The sequence below is a fragment of the Bufo gargarizans genome, chromosome 2 (assembly GCF_014858855.1).
Source record: "Bufo gargarizans isolate SCDJY-AF-19 chromosome 2, ASM1485885v1, whole genome shotgun sequence".
Lineage (NCBI taxonomy): Eukaryota > Metazoa > Chordata > Amphibia > Anura > Bufonidae > Bufo > Bufo gargarizans.
In genome coordinates, this window is record NC_058081.1 from 648,888,710 (window position 1) to 648,905,033 (window position 16,324).

Genomic DNA, 16,324 nt, shown 5'->3' on the forward strand with positions numbered 1-16,324 from the left:
TGCATTCCGCATGCAATCTGTATTGTGCTGATCCGTGGCCGCAAACTTTAATAACCTGCCATGTCATCTTTGAATCTTTATTAAAATGATTCCTTTAATTTTTTTGCGGAGCTGCAAAATACGGAAACATACATTCCTTTATTTGGTTGATATGCGTAAGATTTTGCTGATCCAGATATTTGCGGTCCACAAATAACATACGGATGTCTGAATGAGCCCTTAACACGGATCACCAGTGTTCAGTACGGCTCACCTTAAAGGGGGCTGTAACGAAATCTGAGGTGAATAGACAGATAGATATATAGATAGATCTCATATTCTCCTAAAATTACATTATCAATAGCTAATGGTATAGCAGTGGCCAATTGATCTATTAGGCAAACGCACATGGTGCCTCTAGATGCCAGCCCGTCTGAAGACTAGGTGAGACCCTCCACTTTCTCAGAGGAAGCCCCCATTTAGCACTGGCCTGCCTATTGCAAACCATTTGGGCATCCTAATGAAGACCTGGGAGGTGGATACTTAAAATGCACAGCCACCCTAGACATGTTGGCTGCTAGACCAGTGGGTGGTCTAACCCATTCAGTAGATGAATGAAATAATATCAGAAGCCATAACTCCGACCTCATGGCCCCCACAGCCTCAGAACCCTAATAATTGTGTTCAGCCTGACATGGTCTTCGGGCAGACTCTATACACGCCATACTGGGCAGGAGGCATTTCTCGGTATTCAGGATCTGGCCGTCTGGAAATCATAACTCAATCATATTTGGTGTCTGTATGACCGGGACAAAGCAACTCAGATTATGGGATCATACCTGGACCCGCAGTCCCTGTCATAAAGTGAGGACTCTCCGTGATTCATATTGCCACATCGGTCAGTCTTCTGGGAAGGTGGGGCAGAAACCTGAATAATATCAGACGTCCCAGAAGGCCGGACCGAAAGGAGGGAGGTTCCCTCACAGCCCACCCCTCGGCTGAGGGGGGATAAAAATGGGTGTTTGGGAACAGGTAATTGTCATTTTGGGGATCCACATCGTTTGGAGTGACTGCCCATATCTTCAGCTGTCCCCACATAACTGCTGCATCTCAGTAAGCCAATCTTCTGTATTTTACCTCTTTTATTTTATCTGTTTTACTGCATGGTTATTGTATGTATATTTTAATCTTTTATCTGACCCTTTCTTTTTGTATTGCACTGCACTATTGTGTATTAAATTTAAACATTGATAAGTCCCTTCCTTGTGGTCTTATAGAACTTGCTCTTTCGGAGGGAATAACGTTACCAGTAGTGTTTCAGGGGATTTTAGGTCCCATATAGATAACCTGTGTTACGGTGTTAAATTTGGGTTGAGAGAATATCAAGAGTATAGTCCCCTATTGCCTTAGCTTTTAGGTGGTGGCAGCTATTGTGAAAGAAAATATTGGGGTGTTAGAATCTAGGGGAGTAAGTTAGCCTAATTCCGTCATCTAGAATAGGTGGGTGGGGATTTCGGTGGTAACTTGATGAGCTCACTAGTATAATTCACCCCAGTGACGTGACCGATTGAGTAGGGATCGTCACAGGGGTTTCCAGGACTTATGGACTATCCTTAGGATATATACGGTATCATCAATATCAGATCAGCGGAGGTTCCATTCCCAGCACTGGAACTGCTGACGACCTAGCCTAAGGCTAGGTTATCAATATAAAATTCCTGGAAAACCCCTTTAAAATTCAGTTTTTCACTTCAGTTCACTACTTGTCCCCTTGACCTGAAGAGCTGAGAAAAATAATAGTAACTTTTTTGAGATTTTTATTTCTTTATAGTTACCCTACCAACCTTCTCAGCAAGACAGTGGAACAGTTGTGCTGTTTGTGGGCGACAGGTTCATGCAATAAGCTCCTCTTTGCTAGGAATACTCGGGCAGGGAAGCAGGAAGGACGTGGGGAGAGGTGAAGAAGTGTGCACATTTTTGGAAAGGAATGCAATGCAGCAGTTGATTAAGTTTATGCAAACAGCCCACATTTGGAATCACATGTACCAGTTAGTGTGGTACGTGACAACCCAGTCTGCCACCGGAGCCAAGTAATATTTGTGCTAGAATGAAGCAAGTCCCGGGGACTGGTGTAACACGGAGCAGTGAGTTCACAGATAGCCCTCCCAGGACTGATGGTGACCTGAAAATGGCTGAGCTTAGCATTACCCATTAAAGGGGTTGTCTCACTTCAGCAAGTGGCATTTATTATGTATAGAAAGTTATTACAAGGCAGTTACTAATGTATTGTGATTGTCCATATTGCTTCCTTTGCTGGCTGGATTCATTTTTCCATCACATTATACACTGCTCGTTTCCAGGGGTTACGACCACCCTGAAATCCAGTAGTGGTGGCCGTACTTGCATACTATAGGAGAAAGCACCAGCCCATGTGCACTCCGGCTGGCGGTTTTGGAGTGTGTGGGGAAAACCTATGCAAACACAAGGAGAACATGCAAACTCCATGCAGGACTCGGTTGGATTTGAATACAGGACCTAAGTGCTAATTCCTGAGCTACCACGTGGCAGAGAGCTAGCTATATGGATAATAGATTATACGTAGATAAATAGATAGATTATATGTAGATAGATATTTAATAACGATAATATTAAGCTTTATGTCTATGGAGCCACCATATTCCGTAGCGCTTTACAATACAGAGGGTTCACGTACAAGTCACAAGACATCACAAAATAACATAGTAATAAACAGCTAAAATACCAGGAGTCTGGGGCCCTGCTGACAAGAGCTTACAATCTATAATATGATTGATAGATAGCTAAATAAATAGATAGATAGATAGATAGATAGATATGAGGCAGATAGGTAATAGATTAGATAGATTGATCGATAATAGAGAGATAGACAGACTGAGAGAGAGCTATTAGTACGATAGATAAATAGTACGATAGATAGTACGATAGATAGATAGATAATAAAATAAAATAATTCTGCTGTGCTGCGGAATTCTTTTATTTTATATCGTTGGAGGTGGATCGCCTACTCAGCCGCTGGCACTCCGAGTATACTACACAGACAGTGGTGCTGCCCACATTCCTTTTTTATTAGATAGATAGATAGATAGATAGATAGATAGTAAGATAGATAGTACGATAGATAGATAGTACGATAGATAGATAGATAGATAGTAAGATAGATAGTACGATAGATAGTACGATAGATAGTACAATAGATAGATAGTACGATAGATAGTACGATAGATAGTACGATAGATAGTACGATAGATAGTACGATAGATAGTACGATAGATAGATAGTACGATAGATAGATAGTACGATAGATAGTACGATAGATAGTACGATAGATAGTACGGTAGATAGATAGTACGATAGATAGATAGTATGATAGATAGATAGAATGATAGATAGATAGATAGATAAATAGATAGATAGTACGATAGATAGATAGTACGATAGATAGTACGATAGATAGTATGATAGTATGATAGATAGATAGAATGATAGATAGATAAAAAAAGAAAAAAAGATGAGCAGCACACACATCAAGGGGGTGAAATTCCTTGGGGCAGGTCACGGACTTGACCCAAATTGGTATAAAAATAGAGAAATCCAAAGGTAATTCCATACAGGTGCCCATGATTGTGAAATGTTAAAAAAAATTCTATAGGAAACCGCTGGACCCCTGCTTTATTACGCTATTTTAAATAATTTAGACAGCACTCCAGTATGCGGTTAATGCTTTTTATTTGCCGGACATAAGGGTCCTTTTTTAGGAACTGAGGCAACGTTTCGGGCAAAAACACATGCCCTTCATCAGGCTAGTTGCGTGCATGGATGCATGGAGGGCCGGCCCTCCATGCATCCATGCACACAACTAGCCTGATGAAGGGCATGTGTTTTTGCCCGAAACGTTGCCTCAGTTCCTAAAAAAGGACCCTTATGTCCGGCAAATAAAAAGCATTAACCGCATACTGGAGTGCTGTCTAAATTATTTGAAATATTTACTAGTTCCGCGAGGTGGAGCAAGGAACGCACCTAGATGTGCACCCTAAACCTATCAGCCTCAGATAGAGTGCCGTGATCAATACGTGATTTTTATATGCTTTATTACGCTATAGCGTTTGTATTTTGTGAATAATTATAGTCCATGACGTGGTGGTATGTTTGGATCAGGTGAGAGGTCACATGACCGCTATGCCCCCGTAGTGACTCCGCCCTGAGTTGGGATTAGACATGCGCGTTGCGCTCCGGCCTTTGTGCGGCCATCTTGATTGTGGGTCGTGGATCTCCGTCCGGCATAGGCAATCTCGTGAGAGCAGTGAAGTCCCGCGCATGCGCATTCACAGTTTCCGGACGCCGTATGACCCCTGCTTGCTTTCAGTATGTGAGAGTTCCTGAATTTTTTTAACATTTCACAATCATGGGCACCTGTATGGAATTACCTTTGAATCATGTATACACATCATAATGAAGCAATTTATGAATTTTGTCTTATATCACAGTTGTAAACACGGGTATCAATTGTACATTTTGTCCAGTATAAATACACGCTATGAATTTGGATTGCTAATATGAATTATTGTTAGAATTTTATGTACAATCATGTAATTTACACAGTAATTATGTATGCTATTTAACACCTGAGTAACACCATTGAGAGAGCTGAAACGTTGCTGTCTGCACATGGGGGAATAAATACCCTTTTTTTCACCGTTATTTGGGTGCTGCCTTGGATTTTTCGATTTTTAGATAGATAGATAGATAGATAGATAGATAGATGTGGGCAAAGATTTAATTCCAAGACGTGAATACATTGTAAGGCTGTACAGAGCGCATATTATTAACAACGTTTTGGAACGAATCGGGTTTGGACAGAGCAGTCCAACCAGTGGCGTGCTAAGGGAGGGGCGTGGGGGGCAGTCCACCCTGGGTGCCTGCTCTCAGGGGGTGCCAGAGTCCAGAATCAATGAGTACTTCCATCAATACAGATGGAAGCGCTCATTGCTGGAGCACCGGGAGCTGCGGTCCTGTCCCTCACCGCTCAGCTCCCCGCACTCCTCCCCTCCTTCAGGCCGGCGGCGCTCTGAATGGTGAAGCAGGCACAGATCGTGTCGGCCTGTGTGGGTGGAGCCTGCAGCCTGAAAATCTGCATAAACTCCGCCCACACCGTACTGCAGAGCGATCTGTGTCTGCAGTGGAGAGAGGACTGTGATCTTCAGGAACGGGACAAGGTGAGTAGTTACTGTGTTTTGGGGGGGTTTTTTTAACACAGAGGGGGCACAATGGGAATTTCTACTCTGGAGGGGGCAAATGGGCATTTTACTAATGTAAAGGAGGCACAATGGGCATTGCTAATGTGAAGAGAGTGCAATGGGCATTTCTACTATGGCGGGGACACAATGGGCATTTTTATACTCTGAAGGGGGCACAGAGGGCATTGCTAATGTGAAGGGGGCACAATGGGCATTTCTACTATGGAGGGGGCACAGTGTACAGAACCCATTACTACTCTAAAGGGGGCACAGTGAACAGAGGGCATTACTACTATGAAGGGGCATAGAGGGCATTATTACTGTGAATAGGGTACAATGGGCATTACTAGCACAGAGGGCATTACTACTATTAAGTAGGCACAATAGGGATTTCTACTATGGAGCAGGCACAGAGGGCAATATTACTGTGAAGGCACAATGGGCATTATTACTGTGAAGGGGTACAATAGGCATTACTACTATTAGGGGGCATTATTACTGTGAAGGAGGCACAATGGGGATTACTACTGTGAAAGGGGCACAAAGAGGGCATTGCAACTGTGAAGGGGCACAGATAGGGCATTACTACTCTAAGGGGGACACAATGAGGGCATAACTACTGTGAGGGGGGGCATAATAAAGGGATAAGTACTTTAAAAGGGCACAATATGGGCATAACTACTGTTAGGGGGCACACATCTGTATAAAACTACTGTGAAGGTTGTACACCGAGGGCAATACTACTGTAAGGGGGTACAATTTTTTTTAAAGTTTTGGGGGGGTGGGGGATTGCCAGAGAAAGGACCCGCCCTGGGTGCCAAACAACCTAGGCATGCCACTCGGTCTGACCCTATTTATAAACACAGACATAAAGAGAGCAAAGATCTTCAATAATTAACATCATAGATAGAAAAACACATATATAATGGATGGATGGATAGATAGATAGATAGATATGAGATGGATGAGTCAGTTGAGTTTTATAATACTCATCTATATATGTAAACGGTATGTTATTAGGCCCCAGTGCAGAACATGTATCCGGTCTCCACCTACCATGTGCCATTTCTGATACTGGTGTCTGGTGTGACAGAGGAGCGGTGGGGCCCATGTGATGTCAGCTCCATACATCCGGCCTGCGCCCTGTGTGTACATTATGTATTTGCCTCCGTTCTGGTAACCTCCCGCGTGACTTGATCCATGCCGCCGTGTGTACTGTGACTTGTAGCCTTTTGTCTCCATCTTTTTGTGTGATAACCGTACAGTACACAAACACTCCTGCACTGACCCCATCAAACCTGCAAGGGAGTCATTTACCGTATTTTTACTTTACATGAAGCGGTTCAGCGGTGCCAGCGGCTCGGCCTGACTGGAGAAGATGTAAAGCAGACCTGCTGAGCTTCACCTGATATAACCTTAAGGGCTTCCCTTGTGAGACACTTAAGAATCAACAATCCCTTTAAGCCATGATGCCAGTGCTGGTAAACAAGTCCTAGGGAGATGAATGTTCCCTGATGAATTTCAAACAAAAGCGTCAAGTGCTGTGAGGTCATGTCTCCAGTGATGGGAGCCGGCCGGCATCTCTGCCGAGGCCATCCACAGCATCATTCTGGGACCTCCATTGCTCCAGCGGCCTAGGACCGAGGGGCTAATAGCAAACTCACCATGGATTCCACCCTCCTGGGGCCTGCTGACAGCACTTCTTATCAGCTCAATGGGGTGACAAATCTGCAGAGACATCTGAGAAGTGGGGTAGCAGCTGTCAGATCCCCACCATTCACTAGAAGCGGGCATCAGCTCCTGTCAGATCCCCACCATTCACTAGAAGCGGGCATCAGCTCCTGTCAGATCCCCACCATTCACTAGAAGCGGGCATCAGCTCCTGTCAGATCCCCACCATTCACTAGAAGCGGCTGTCAGATCTGAAAAGAGACCATCAACCACCATACATGTCAGTTCTCCTGAGCATCACATGGGCAGCCATTCACTGAGACACAGGCTACCCAGCAAGGAAGGATGAATGGGTGGAAGAAGGGATAAATGGAAGGAGAAGAAGGAAGGAAGGATGAATGGATGGAAAGGGAAGAAGGGAGGTGGATAAATGGAAGGATAGATAAATGGAAGGAAGGAGAAGAAGAGAGGAAGTATAAATGGAAGGAAGGAGAAGAAGAGAGGAAGGATAAATGGAAGGAAGGAGAAGAAGGAAGGATGAATGGATGGAAAGGGAAGAAGGGAGGTGGTTAAATGGAAGGATAGATAAATGGAAGGAAGGAGAAGAAGAGAGGAAGGATAAATGGAAGGAAGGACAAGAGAGGAAGGATACATGGAAGGAAGGAGAAGAAGAAGAAAGGAAGGATGAATGGATGGAAAGGGAAGAAGGGAGGTGGATAAATGGAAGGTAGGAAGAAAGGATAAATGGAAGGAAGGAGAAGAAGAGAGGAAGGATAAATGGAAGGAAGGAGAAGAAGAAAGGAAGGATGAATGGATGGAAAGGGAAGAAGGGAGGTGGATAAATGGAAGGTAGGAAGAAAGGATAAATGGAAGGAAGGAAAAGAAAAGAGGAAGGATGAAAGGAAGGAAGGAAGGATAAATGGAAGGAAGGAGAAGAAAAGAGGAAGGATAAATGGAAGGAAGGAGAAGAAGAGAGGAAGGATAAATGGAAGGAAGGAGAAGAAGGAAGGAAGGATGAATGGATGGAAAGGGAAGAAAGGCGGTGGATAAATGGAAGGTAGGAAGAAAGGATAACTGGAAGGATAGATAAATGGAAGGAAGGAGAAGAAGAGAGGAACGATAAATGGAAGGAAGGAGAAGAAGAGAGGAAGGATGAATGGATGGAAAGGGAAGAAGGGAGGTGGATAAATGGAAGGTAGGAAGAAAGGATAAATGGAAGGAAGGAAAGATAAATGGGAGGAAGGAGAAGAAGAGAGGAAGTATGAAAGGAAGGAGGGATACATGGAAGGAAGGAGAAGGAAGGAAGGATAAATGGAAGGAAGGAAGGATAAACTGAAGGAAGGATAAATGGAAGGTAGGAATGATAAACAGAACAATAAATGGTAGAAAGGAAAGATAAACGGAAGGAACGATAAATGGAAGGAAGGTAGGAAGAATGAATTGAAGAAAGAATAAGATGAATAGTCTGAAAGAAAGATAAATGAATGTATGAAAGGAAGGAGAAAGAAAGAAAGATTGGGAAGGAATAAAGAAAAAGAGGAAATGAAAGAAAGTTCTTCTTTTCTATTTGGATACATAGATGACACTTCTTGCTGTGTCGGGTTCTGCAGACACTCTGACACGATATAGCACATACACAGTGTGTTCTTTCTCCGGACCCACCCCCTCCCCTGCCCAGGATGTTGCCCTTTTAAGAAGCTCAGCCTAGTGGTAGGCGTCCTGTGTGACGTCACCGCCCAGCCCATTCATATAACCGCGCTCCGGCTTGCAGGCTGGAGGAATTACACACTGCCTGGTGGATGTGGCGCCCGGCACGCACAGGACATAAGCGCTCTGCACCGCAGGAGAACCGCCTGGAATGATCAGGACTCTAGAACCGGAGCCCCCAGGAAACGCGTGTATCCCCCCGGAGAACTGAAGATGAGCTGAGCCCACCCTGCGTGCACAGGTAGGACCCCGGACACTGCAGATGGACAGTCAATAACATTGTACATGTGCACTAGAGCATGTACATACTAGCAGATGTAGCAGAGCTGAGTTTGTCATTGAAGTGTTACTTTGAGATTACACTGTAGGTTTTACCTGCAGTTGTATGTACAAGAGCATGCTATATATGCATGTATTTCCCTGGTGTGATATTATTACCACCACAGTGCTTTACAGCTGAAGGAGCACTCACAGAATATCAACTGACACTGTAGCTGATGATATATACTGTGTGTGTATATGTGTATATACAGGGAGCACCAGGTAGGGGACAGCCGAAGGGCCAGGGGCACCTCTGTATGTGTGGATAGAGAGATATATATATATATATATATATATATATATATATATATATCTATCTATCACACTGTCTGATACCCTACACATAGTTATAGACACTGTATGATACCCCCCCTACACATAGGTTTATCCACACTGTCTGATACCCTACACATAGGTATATACACACACACACACACACTGTCTGATACCCCCTACACATAGGTATACACACACACACACACACACACACACACACACACACACTGTCTGATACCCTACACATAGGTATATACACACACACACACACACACTGTCTGATACCCTACACATAGGTATACACACACTGTCTGATACCCTACACATAGGTGTATACACACACACTGTCTGATACCCCCCTACACATAGGTGTATACACACACACACACTGTCTGATACCCTACACATAGGTATACACACACACATAGGTATACACACTGTCTGATACCCTAGACATAGGTATACACACACTGTCTGATACCCTACACATTGTATACATTTGGTTCTATGGTAGCTCTAGTCTTGCAGGGGTTGTTGCTGCCGTTATCTGATGTTATTACCATTTAGAACTATTACAATCCTTCTGGATCTTTCTAGGGGTACAAATTATAAGAGATTTTCCTGTACTTGTTCCCTATGCAGAGTTCGATAAATGGCCTTATAATCGGGTTACAACTCCACCCTATGGGTATGGACAGTATGTATAATAACCGTTTATGGTTCTGCAGTACGTGGGTCTAAAGGTGTACAACCTGGCCTTCTTCAGATGTTGGGGGACTAGAGTTCCCAGCATGCCGCTGGCACCTATAAACTACTACATATGGAGTATGTATATAGAGTGATTATAGGGATTAGGGTATATCCATAGAGAGACAATATGCAATACAATTCCACTAATCTGGAAAAACAGAAATTCTGGATTATGCCCTGTGGGAAGAGGGCCTGCAGACAACGCATACCAACTACTCTGCCGCCGCAGTCCAGTGTCGGGATATGTGTGATGTAAAGATACAGGTAGCAGAACCTAATGAATGCCGCATATTTGCTTCACTCCTCTATGGAGGCCGTTGTGCAAGGACAGCAATATGATCTGCAATGAATTCCAAATATCGGGTAGATTTAGGGCTGGAAGTGTCACTTTAAGGAGGTGTGTCACTGGCGAGAGGTGCACCTGCCACACAGGTATGACAGGAACGGTTGCGAGGCAACTGTCAGGGGTGAAGAAAGGTGAGGTTGGGTTTTTTTTTTTTTTTTTTTTTTTTTTTTTACAGGCGACAACCCTGTTTATTTCAGGACGTATTCTAAAGTAATCAGCACTGCAAACATAGGACCTGGACTATGATCCTGCCCGGCGCTGTATACACACACACTGATATTATGTACAGGTTCCCCTTATGTTAAGAGTCTGATGTCATTGGTTTAACCCTCTGTGGTCATGACTGCACCCGCCAGCAAAATACCTGTCCAACTTTTAACTCCTGTGCGTGGCGGGAGTAGTAGTTAGAGAAATGTAAATCTAACTCAGTTTTTTTTTTGTTTTTTTTTTGTTTTTTTTTAGGTCCCATTTAGGACTGAGATTCTTTAATTTTTTTATTTTTTTCCCCCCCCCATTCTGACTGCTTATAAAATTGATAGTGGAGCCGTGTTCGCATGATAGGACTGGAACATAGGTTAGCCATAATGGTGACTCACTGATCATTATCTTGCTGGTGGTGGAGATTGTAAATGTCGTAATCTTGGAGGCTTGGACCTAGTCATGTTGTCATTGCTAATTTATTCATTCAGTAAATGGCATGCAAAGTGTTGAGGTTCTTAATAGTAGACCATCCTCGAGTACTTATCCAGAACGTCTTAAAACGCTACCTGTCTTCGAGCTGGTGCTTAATAGGGTAGTCCTCTAGTGATGTGTGAGACTGAATGAACTGAATAATGCAGTTGAAACTCATTGCTAGTATGCTCTAAAAGAGAAGGATTGGGTCCTTTGTGTGGTGGTGAGAGAATGGGCACTTGGTTGCCTACTGTAGGTGCTGCCATGCACCTAGTTCCTTCGATTTGTCCATCAGCTGATGGGCATGTGTTGCATCATCTTTGAGACGCGGGTAAATTTAAGTTTGGTTGAATGTTAAGACATCTACAATAACAAGTGGCAGAGGCATCTTCAAGTTTTCAGCTACTAATACTTTTTGAAGGTTCTGTGGAACTTCTGTCCCAGTATCTTCATTTCCTAAGAAAGTAGAGACTAATAGGCTTCATGTAAAATCCATAACAACCCTCACAGAAGGTCAGATCCTGGTTCTGAACCTAAATTGGTCTCCAATTTAGGATATGTATTACAGGATCAAGACTCCACCAGTAGCACCTAAAAATGCAAGGCCACAGACTACTCACTATTACGTTAGTTTCTGATTTTATTTTTGGTTGGATGTGGAGTCTCCATGAAGATTCTGGAAATAGATTAGATAGAACTATAATTTGCACATTTTATACTTTAGGTTTTCTTGTAGGCCATAACCCCAAAAATGACTTTTTTTTTTTTTTTTTAAGTGAGATGCGATGAATGCACCTGAGAAATGTCCTGTAAGCGCAAGCAGTTGATGGCTCCTGGATGTGACTGATGGCTCCAGACTTGTACAATAGCCCTATTATTACCCCAGTAGTACTCCGCAGTCCCCTACAATCTGATCCCTATTAATTGTCACACAAGAGCTTACGATCACATTTCTTCCTGTTGCCATCACACAACAGAGCTTTTAAATATAAGCTATCACTTTGGTTTGAGACTAGTCAAGGAAACCCATCTGAACTTGATAAGACCATACAATCAACTTGCACATAGCAGCAGCCTGGTTGGATTCATACCAAGGGCACAACACTGTACTGGTGTGTTGGAATACTGTAAGCAGCGATTGCATAACCGCTGATAAATGAATGAAGATGATTCTTCTTCTGGCAAAAGCCAAGAAAATGTCAATTTCAATAGACGCAAAGAATTAATACCCTTCATGTACAGCAGCATAGCAAAATTGATACAGGAAGGAATGCTATATCAGAACGAGCCTCCTGCTACATTAGAGAACAGCGATGGGGTCTCTCATACCCCCTGTTATAAAATAGAGCACCGTGTGGCCACCTTATGGCCTTTGTCACATAATAGTAGTGGGGTCCCATTAGCACCTGACACATAAAGTAACAGCAGAAACCTACAAGTCTCATACCAACAATTTTAACACCCTCAAGAACTGCAATGGGGTCCCACATGCTCCCTACCACCAAAAGAGAATGTAATGTCCTACAGATTTCCTACTACTAGCCATGTTGAAAATGAAGTTGTGCGGACAACTCCTCATGTAATAGTGTTAGACTGAGCGATGACATTGTATACATTTTATAGCGCCTATAGGTCCTACAGGTTGTTTCATGCCACCGCTGACTGATGGGCACAGCTGTAGTTTTTGGGTTCTGGGCCATTGACTTCCACCTCTGTTCCCCCATTTTGCCCTCGTGGCTCACCTGTATATTACTATGGTATGCCTGCTACATTAACTGCGTGCAAATAGGTCACATAACTCCAACCGCAAAAACAAGTTTGCAGGAGGATGCATGCATCATCGGAGTCTATTGTGTCATTGTTTTCTACCTTCACGTCCATTAGATTCAAATAGTCGAAATAACCCCTTGCTCATTCATTTAGTACAGTATTTCCTCCCCATTAGTCATAAAAATACTACAGCAAGTCCTGGGTGTGTTTTAAACAGGGTGATATAGGTGAGCTAAAAATATGCTTTTAAGAGCTGCTCTATGGTGTATGAAACCTTCAGACCTCAAAGTCTCCAGAAAAAAAACGTAAATTAGAGGCAAAAATTTCTGCCAGTTTCCCAGCCCCTAGAATACAATGGACACATGAGCTGACAGACTGATGAAAGTGGGTGACGAGACCATGAATCAGTTTGCTGAATGGAGGGCAGATCATGAATCGGGGGAGGAAAGGATTCGCTTGCCTTGAATACATATACCACGGCTCTGGGTAAGATGTGGTGCCAGGCTATAGTCAGAATTGTATGTGAGGTGGGTGAAATTCTAAAGCCAAGTACATTGCGTTCCAAAAGAAAATGTCATGTTTTGACTTTTCAGCGACTTGAGGCTGCCAAGTGCCCCTGTCTGCAGAATAACAAAAAAGATGTGTTTTCCGATCTCCCAATGTCACTGTTTCTCTTTATTTTTGCTGTCCTTCCTGCACGCAGCCCCGAGTATCGGTCTTTTATCTCAGAACGGCTAAAGCTCAATGAAATTCCTGCTTGAATTGATCAAGTGCTGGGCAGACCCTCAAGAAAACATGAAGGAAAGTGGAGGAGTTGTTGGTGACAGAAATGAGAGCTGCCATCTGATTGGTCGCTGAGGACAACACTGGGCCCCTAAACCACTCAAAAGAAATGAAGGCCTTGTTACCCATAGCAACCAATCAGAGCTGGGCTGTACTGGACTAGTGAAACAGGAACTCTAGTTGCTATGGGAAAGATGACCACCTTTCTTGCTTGTCCATAGCAACCAATCAAATTATAGCTCATTTAAAGGTCCTGTCGCCTTTTTTTTCCAATTTAACTAGACAGTTTGTTTGGGACAATACTACAAATCCTAGCTACTCAAGACCATAATATTCCATATCTACTGTTCCTCACCCTTGGCTTAAAGATTGAGCATGTTATGGAGGTCCCTCCAAGGCACCTCAAAACCTACCACGAGACTGACAGCTTCTATTTCTGTCTGCTAATATTGACCATATACAATTTATTTATTTTAATCCAGGGAATCTTAGTTTGGCAACTCTTTCCAATTTTCTGCTGCCTTCATCTCCAGTTCCCCCATTTAGTAATAATGAAACTAATGCAGAGTTGTAGGAACGGCAGCAAAGTGATATTTTTACAGGCATCTCAAACTCGCGGCCCTCTAGCTGTTGCAAAACTACAACTCCCAGCATGCCCGGACAGCCTACAGGTATCAGCCTACAGCAGGGCATTGTGGGAGTTGTAGTTTTACAACAGCTGGAGGGCCGCGAGTTTGAGATGCCTGGATTAGAAGATGGCACTGCTGAATCTTATCTATAAAGCTGAGTGTATGTCCGCTAAAGGAATCCTCACCGTTGCATATACAATCATGAAATTTGGCACAGGTACATCAGGTGTCCAGGAAGGTTTTAGACCAGGTCTCGGCTCTCTTCGACGTACTGTTTCTGAGATTCCCAAAAATTGTATTAGCCAATAGAAGCCTGGTCACATGACCATTATCAGCCAATAGAATCTCGCAAGTCCTCCATCCTCCACATATAGTTTTAGGCTGAGTTCACACGAGCGTGACAGATTAGGTCCGGATGCGTTCAGGGTGCGTTCAGTTAAACTCGCACCATTTTGCAAGCAAGTTCAGTCAGTTTTGGCTGCAATTGCGTTTAGTTGTTCAGTTTTTTCCGCGCGGGTGCAATGCGTTTTGATGCGTTTTTCACGCGCGTGATAAAAACTGAAGGTTTACAAACAACATCTCCTAGCAACCATCAGTGAAAAACGCATTGCATCCGCACTTGCTTGCAGATGCAATGCGTTATTAACGCAGCCCCATTCACTTCTATGGAGCCAGGGCTGCGTGAAAAACGCAGAATATAGAACATGCTGCGATTTTAAAGCATTGCAGAAGTGATGCATGAAAAAAAACGCTCATGTGCACAGCCCCATTGAAATGAATGGGTCAGGATTCAGTGCAGGTGCAATGCGTTCACCTACTGCATTGCACCCGCGCGGAAATCTCGCCCGTGTGAACGCAGCCTTACTCTAAGTTTCCATAACAACCCAGCCATTTATCTTCACTGCTGTCGGAGAGCTTTAAAGGAAATCTGTCACCAGGATAATCGGTATTGAAGTAAAGCCATGGCCTAATAGCACTTAGTACCTTATTTCCAGATGTGTCTTTGTTCCAGCAATAGATGTTTTTATCCTCTGAAAATCCAGTAAGGTGCCCAGAGGGGCGTCACTCTTGCAGGAAGGAGCCCAAACACGCCCCCTGCCACAATGTGTCCACCCTCAAAATACTTAAAACCCCGCCCCAGGTTCCACTAAGCAACACCCTGATCCGCCCCCTCCAACTCCTCAACCGACAGGGATAAAAAAAGAAGGTAAAAATCAACTTCTGTCAGCTGCAGAGGTGGGAGGGACAAATTCACCATTTGTCCCTGCAGCTCACACTCAGACAGTACAGTGCTGCTGTCTTAGAGTGAGCCTTTCAAACGGACACGCCACCGATCCAGTAAAGGCCACTGTTAAGGGGGCAGGCCCATGTGGAGATCACTGTCAAGGGGGTGGTATGCTATGAAAGTCACTGTTAAAGGGGACGGCTGCTGTAAAGGTCAAAGTTAAGGGGTGGGCTGCTGTGGAGGTCCAATTTTCAGGGACGGGGAACTGTGGGGGGGTCAGTGTTAAGGGGGGGCTGTAAATGTCACTGTTATAGTGGATATTGTTTATCTTTTAACGACACACACAAACATTAAATGAAATGGATTAAATATACCCGAGCGATGCCGGGTCCTTCAGCTAGTTTCATATAAAACTGAAAAAAGCCAAATAAAAAGTCTTTTTGTAGAAACAAATATCTGGTTGGGGGCTTGTTCTGTATGTATTCCAAAATAACACATGATGGGGCAAGTTTGGGGCATTTTGGTGGTTAGCGCCATCTGGGGCACACATAAAAATGAGGCTCTATTTGTAAACTGGAAGTGGGCACCCAGAAAAAGGTGAATTTATGGAGGCTTGTGGCTTTAGATCCATAAGTCTCAACCAGGGCAATTACTGTATGGAGTTCTTTGAGTGGTTTGGCTTGATTTACACTAGGGACTAAGGTTTTCTGGTTTGTAACCCTTCTATTTTTTTTATACGTTGATACTTGAGGAATCTTGTTTAGGATCAGGAATGAAGTGATCATTGTAAATCACTGGGCACTGCCATGGGGCTAACTGAGCCCCCGCCAATGCCAGATTACCCAACCCTTCTTCAATTTTGTCACTGTTTAGCACTATATAATGACTTATTGATTAATATGGCTACTGTATTCATATAACA

General features: G+C 43.6%; 1 protein-coding gene across 2 annotated transcripts in view; it reads left to right on the plus strand.

Moving 5' to 3' along the window:
• Nucleotides 1-1,032: 1,032 nt before the first annotated feature.
• The window catches only part of LOC122928892 (ERBB receptor feedback inhibitor 1-like), a 30,505-nt gene continuing 15,213 nt past the window's right edge, over nt 1,033-16,324 (plus strand). The window contains exon 1 of one of the 2 annotated variants that reach the window (XM_044282189.1): nt 1,033-1,092. The gene's annotated coding sequence lies outside the window, so the exon portion shown is untranslated. Of the gene's footprint in view, nt 1,093-8,721; nt 8,872-16,324 lie in introns of those variants that run through there. The other variant, XM_044282188.1, reaches the window with a different exon arrangement.